Genomic DNA, 7,674 nt, shown 5'->3' with positions numbered 1-7,674 from the left:
GGGTAAGTAACCCAGCTGCCTTAAACTTTTAAGTTGATTCAACTCAAATATCTAAGTTGTCACTTAGTATAATTTAACATTTCAAGTTGAATAAACTTTTTTTGAGTTGACTGAATTTAAATTTTTAAGGCAGCCAGGTTACAAATTATTTTAAGTTGACTCGACAAATTGTTTTTTTACAGTGTACTATTACTATTTCTTAAACGTAAGTGGTAATTTTATTATAATGAAAAATAAGATATAAAACAATTAGGCATCAATGAAGATATTTATCAAATTAAGACTTTAATTGTAGAGCGTCCTCTAGCGGATATATGACCCTGGATCACAAAAAAGGGTCCATTTTTTGAAAAATTGAGATTTATATATAATCTGAAAGCTGAATAAGATTTCCATTGGTGTATGGTTTATTAAGACAATATTTGGCCGAGATACAACTAATTGAAAATCTGGAATCTGAGGGTGTAAATATATCAAAATACTGAGAAAACCGACCTTTAAAGTTGTCCAAATGAAGTTCTATTACTTATCAAAAATGGAACATGATCTTTAATTAATAACCTAATGATTTTTGGCATATAAAGAAAAATTGATAATTTTAACCCATACAATGTATTGTTGGCTACTTATATACCTGTGTGGTTTTGTGGTCCCGGTTCACATATGTGACCCTGGACAACAAAACCAGTCTTAAGTCGCTGGGGTATATTTGAAGCAATAGCCAAAAAAACATTGTATGGGTCAAAATGATTGATTTTTATTTTATGGCAAAAATCATTAGGAAATTAACCCTCTACGGTACGCAATATGATATCAATGAGAAAAAAATATATATATTTGTGATGTTTTTCCAGCTTAAAATTGGACACTATAACAATATCAATAAACATTTTTATAATTTTTTTATTTATTTATTTTTTAAAAGTTTGTTGCCTCAAAGCAACATTGTACCACAATGGAAAAAATTAAACATTTGATATTTTCATGCAGAAACAAATAGATTTATCACATTTTTGATGTTTTGCACATCTCATATTTAACAAAAAGTAAGATTTCATACCCACATGTTGCTTTCAGGCAACACTGTACCATCGTGGATCACAAGTATAACCAAACTATCACATCTGTTATCATAACAAAACATTATAATTAGTGTTGTTTCAAAGAAAAAAAAAAAAATTATCATTACCTTATGCTAATATATAACTTTTCCTTACAAGCATGCACATACACACACAAGCACATGCATGTAAAATCTCCTTCCTCACTAATGACTCCTCACTGCTTGTGAAAGCTGAGGAAGCACTTCCCCTCAACAGAATATGTGCAGATATTTTATATGAATTACAATTCTTATAAATGCATTACAATATCATGCAAAAATTCAAATACATTTAGATAATTCTAACTTTTTTCTTACAAATATCATATACATGTATGCTATGCAATATGCCTGGTATGGCCATATGTGATTCCATTACAGTACAATGTTGCCTTGAGGCAAAATGCAGTTTTTTGTAAATTCCTATGATATATTTGATGATATATTATGAAAAGTGTTTAAAAAAACTTCTTTACTAATCAGTGAAGGTGATTCAGATTTTTTGTTGGCAATTATATGATTGAAAATTGATGAAAACTGCACCTTTCTCTGGACAAAATATGGACACGTGCACATGTCCTGAAAGAGGGAGCAAATTAGACCCCTATGGGTCATGTGACCATTTTTTTTGATATTTCAATTTCATTTGATAGTATTTGACTTCTTTACTAAGATAGCATTGATTCATTAAATGGGTGGCTCATTTTATTTAAAAAAAAAAAAAAAAATAGGCTGTGTTGCCTGGAGGCAACACGGTACCATAGAGGGTTAAGTAAAGATCATGTTCCATGAAGATATTTAGTAAAATTCATACTGTAAATATGTCTTATTTACATATAATATAATATTGTCAACTTAATTTTTGATTATTAATATACAGTAATATACACTGACAACAACTTTAAAGGCAATTTTCTCAATATTTTTTGCACCCTCAGATTCCAGAATTTCAAATAGTTTTATGTCGACCAAATATTGTCCTATCCTAACAAACCATACATCAATGGAAAGCTATTTATTCAGCTCTCAGATCATGTATAAATCTCAATTTTGAAAAATTAACCCTTTTGACTGGTTTTGTGATCCAGGGTCACATATAACAGCACTATAGCTTGTAATATTGTTGATTGTTGAAGTTTAAAGCCATTCTTCACCCAAAATTTTTAACCTGTGTCATCACTCACCTTTGTTTGTTCCAAAAATGTGCGACTTTCTTTCTTCCGTAAAACACAAAAGGATGTTAAAGGGATAGTTCGCCCAAAAATTAAAATTACACAAAAAAAAATTCCTGGCTCCACAGTGAGTGGCTGTTGAGATTTTGAAATTCAGTAAAGTGCATTCATCCATCATAAAAACACTCCAAACTGCTCCAGGGGTTAATAAAGACCTTCTAAAGTGAATCTATGCATTTGTGTAAGAAAAATATCTCTAGTTTCCACTAACTGTCATATGCACTTTCATGAAAAAAAAAACAGGCGTTCCAGCAGATGACGTAAGACGTAGACCAAGCATAAGCTCTGGTGAGTTTTGTTTACAGCAAAGGAAAACCAGTCTCCTCTTGGTTTATATCAAATTCCTCTGACATTTTCCTTTACAAATCGTCGTTTTGTACTTCTAATTTGTGACCGGTGCTTTGTTTTGCTCTCTCCTCTGTGCTTCTGCGTTTGCCTACGTCATCCACTGGAACACCACTCTCTCGTGAACATGCGTATACAGTTTACAGTTACAATTACAGTTTATAAAGTTTTAAATATGGATATTTTTCTAACACAAATGCATAGATTTAGATCAGAAAGTCTTAATTAACCCCCCCGGAGCCATGTGGAGTACTTTTTATGATGGATGGATGCACTTTATTGGACTTTAAAACCTCAACAGCCATTTACTGCCATTATAAAGTTTGGAAGAACCAGGACTTATTTTAATATAACTCAGATTGTATTTGTCTGAAAGAAGAAAGTGATAAACACCCCAGTAAATCATGGGGTAATTTTCATTTTTGAGTGAACTATCCCGTTAAAATCATACTTCACCCCAAATTATTAACCTGTTATCATTTACTCACCTCCATGTTGTTCCAAACCTGTGTGACTTTCTATCCTTCATAAAACACAAAAGGATGTTAAAGGGATACGTCACCCAAAAATGAAAATTACCCCATGATTTACTCACCCTTAAGCCATTCTAGGTAAATATAACTTTCTTCTTTCAGACAAATAAAACTGGAGTTATATTAAAAAATGTCTTGGCTCTTCCAAGCTTTATAATGGCAGTGAATGGCTGTTGAGATTCAATGTCTAATAAAGGGCGTCCATGCATCATAAAAAGTGCTCCAGATGGCTTCAGTGGGTTAATAAAGGCCTTCTGAACCAAAGCAATGCTTTTGTGTATGAAAAATATCCATATTTAAAACCACGTCATCCGCTGGAACGCCACTCTCTGGTGAACGCACGTACAACAGTTAGCGGAAGCTAGAGATTATAGTTTATAAGTTTTAAATATGGATATTTTTCTTATAAAAACACGCCAATTTGCTTCAGGAGCCCTTTATTAACCTCCCTGAGCCATGTGGAGTACATTTTATGATGGATGGATGCAGTTTTTTGGCCTTTAAAATCTCAACAGCCATTTACTGCCATTATAAATTTTGAAAGAGCCAAGACATTTTATAATATTACTCGGATTGGATTCTTCTGAAAGAAAAAAGTCATATACACCTAGGATGGCTTGAGGGTGAGTAAATCATGGCGCAATTTTAATTTTTGGGTGAACTATCCCTCTAAGCAGAATGTGCATGCTGCTCTTTTCTATGATAGTATAAGTAAATGGGTAGCAAAGAGACGGTGTCTTTCAAGTGATTTTATTAAAAGCCTCTTCCAAGAAACACACAAAGCAACAACAACATTATGACACTTAAATGACCTGTACAATTAGGGTTCGCAAATCATGCATCCGTCACATTACAATGTCATAGCAACAAGTTCATTATCATAATCAGCTTCATGGCATTAACCTTACACATTACCAAAGAGATGACTCATATAAATCACACTTAGTTCTGCTTACTGGGTTCTACATTCTCTCAAACCCAAAATAGACTAGTAAAATCGAACGACGTGTATAAAATAAAGGCTGCACGTATCATTCATTTCTACGTCACTGTGAAATCATTTATAATAAATCTTAAAATGAACAAAAACACATCGGACACTGAAATTCGAGGATGTAACCTCCAGTATACCTTCATCCTTACCTTATAAACATAATCTCTTCTTGTCTGTGCAGTGATGGTCCCTGGTGGCTACATCCTATAAAATACAAGCCCTATTGCATGAAATGTAGGCCACATATTATGATAATTCTAAGCTACCTCTTTAGGAAAAACCATCTTGCATTGTTTCACACCATAGTGACATCTAGTTTCTAACATTAAGGATATAAAGGTAAACAAGGACTTGACTGTTTGTATGTGGAACAATTTGTAGGCAAAGTAACAACATCATGGGATCGAACAGAGCAGCTAAAGGCAACACATGCTTCGATATTAGATATTATTGTACAGATGCACCACACGTGGCGCCCTACGTGGGGCAGCACCAGGGATATGTTCAGAACGTGAAATATTTCAGACCTGGGATAAACATATGACTATGACAAACAAACAAAAAAACAAAAGTTTCAAAAGTTAGAGTAGCTACGTTCACATTAATGTTCAGAAGCTGGTAAACTAATACCATGTAAAATTGATAAATGGAAAAAGTTAATATAAACACACATACTAAAAATAAGAAAAAGTTGTCAACATGTGTAAATAATGCGGGGGAAAGCTTAAAAAAGTCATTAAAAAAAGTTGTAAGGTTTTCATTTCTCCCTAAAGGCACAGTGATAGAGTAATAGTGCTCCATTAGAGGACGACTGTATGACCACAAGTGGAACTTAATTGTGTTCTATAATTAAATCTTATAATGAGGTTTGCCTTTGTCCTCCGGTGGAGTCTGACATTTTATCATCCTTCAGTACAACCAAGTTAGCTGCCATAAACTGTGTTAACCTGTTTCTTCTGGCCTGATGTGGCAGGTTAGAATATTGCTTGCTGGACTGCCCCAAAAAAGCCTATGCGAAAAGCATCAGAACTTTTTAATAAATTCTAAAACAATAAAACTGCACCATGCAGCAACTAAACCATTTCGCTTTCAGTAATATGTTAAATATTAAAGTCCACTCAAAATTGTCATCATGCACTCACCTCGAACCATTTCTTCTGTAAAACAGAAAAGGAGATATTCAGCAAAATGTCCAAGCTGCTCTTTTCCCAACAGTGAAAGTGAATGGCGGCTAAGGCTATCATGTTAACATTTTCAGTTTGTTAGATACGCTTAGAATGGCTTTATACATCTTGGAATACAGCGCACAAGTCTTTTTCTTTTAAATTTACATCCACTTCCACTGTAGGAAAAAAAAAGAGCATGAAGATTCTGGTAAACGTGAGTAAATGATGACAGAATGTTCATTTTTGGACGAACTATTTCTTTAACATTTAACTTCAACTGACAGCAAGTGGTGTTTTTACTAGGGATGCACAGATACCATTTTTGTTTTTAAAACGTGAATACCAATACTTCCTGTTTAGATAGATACAGTTGAAGTCAAAAGTTTACTTTCACCAAGTGTTCATTATTTTACCAAAATAAGAGGGATCATACAAAACACATTATTTTTTATACTTTTTAGTACTGACCTGAGTAAAATATTTCACATAGAAGACGTTTATCATATAGTCCATATGAGAAAATAATAGTTGCATTTATATGGGAAAAAAAAACGGAAAATGACTCCGTTCAAAAGTTCACATACACTTGAGTCTAAATACTGTGTTGTTACACACTGTTCTTCAGAAAAATCCTTCAGGTCCCACAAATTCTTTGATTTTTCAGCATTTTTGTGTATTTCAACCCTTTCCAACAACGACTATGATTTTGAGATCCATCTCTTCACACCATGGACAACTGAGGGACTCATTTGCAACTATTACAGAAGGTTCAAACGCTCACTGATGCTTCAGAAGGAAACACAATGCATTAAGAGCCGGGGGTGAAAACTTTTGGAATTTTAAGATCAGGGTAAATTTAACTTATTTTGTCTCCTGGGAGACATGTAAGTATCTTTTGTAGCTTCTGAAGGACAGTACTAAATAAAAAAAAAAAAAAAAATGATATTATGATATTTAGGCACATCTTCATTGTGTTCAAAAGTTTTCACCCCCGGATCTTAATACATCATGTTTTGTTCTGACGCATCAGTGAGCATTCGAACCTTCTGTAAATGAGTCCCTCAGTTGTCCTCAGTGTGAAAAGATGGATCTCAGAATCATAGTCATTGTTGGAAAGGGTTCAAATACACAAATGCTGAAAAACCAAACAATTTGTGGGACCTGAAGGATTTTTCTGAAGAACAGCAGGCAGTTCAGAACAAAAAAGGACTCATGAACAATATCACTAAACAAAAAAACACAGCTGTGGATCATTCAAGTAACAACACAGTATTAAGAATCAAGTGTATGTAAACTTTTGAAAACTCAATTGTGACCTATATGTAAATATTTTTTTTTATATGAAATATCTTATTCAGGCCAATTCTAAAAAAAAAAAGACATGCATTTTGTATAATCCCTCTTATTTTGGTAAAATCATTAGCATTTTGCAGATTCTGTAAACTTTTAACTTCAACTGTAGATAGATCAATTCCAAAATGTAAGTACTGACACATCCCTAGCATCTACTAACTAAACAAGCTAGCTTTATCCCAGGTCTGTATTGTCAATGCGAGCGCCCAGTCGGACCTGCAGACAACACGGGACGAGCTCAAGGGCCAGCAACATGCAGTCACCAGCATAACACACAATACACGTGGTCCCGGACTGTATCGTTTGAGAGTGCGAAAGAAGGTTTCATCAACCAAGGCAATGTGTTATATTTGGTATTTTTGAGACCCACTTAGTGTCTTTAAATGGTACTTGAACTCCTCCAATCAAGTTCTGAGAGAAATTACCTCTGGTTACCGGCCCCGAAATACAGTAACTATTACATGAAAAACACCAACTATTGTAGTCAGAAGGCAAATATGAGAAGGTTCTTCTCCAATAAGGAAAGTGGGTAGTTGAGTAAGTGGAAGGTTTTAACGTACAGTACCATACTACAGATGCAGTCCTTAGCATTTCACACTTGAGTCAGTTTAGAGTCTTGGCAGACAACTGGATCAGAGCGGAGTTCAAGCAGAAGGAAATAACTTAACTGTCCTCAGGATCTTGCAGCTTGGTGCATATAAATAGAGTCACGTCTACGCCCGTGTAACACAGCGAGCTCCACAATGACTTGGGTTCTTCATCAGCAAGGTTCTTCGAAGGTTGGTGAGATCAATGCATGGATTGGACGCCTAAACAGGCGTATTGCCTCATCTAACAAGTGCGTGTGCGGATGTAAACCCACACTGGCTGAGCTTCCAAAGTGTCCTGTGTTCGGTATCCCAATGAAAAGGGACCTCAAGAGATTGCAAATGTCTTCGAGTCCAAGAAA

The sequence above is a fragment of the Labeo rohita genome, chromosome 22 (genome assembly GCF_022985175.1).
Source record: "Labeo rohita strain BAU-BD-2019 chromosome 22, IGBB_LRoh.1.0, whole genome shotgun sequence".
Taxonomy (NCBI): domain Eukaryota; kingdom Metazoa; phylum Chordata; class Actinopteri; order Cypriniformes; family Cyprinidae; genus Labeo; species Labeo rohita.
This window is presented reverse-complemented; position numbering follows the sequence as displayed.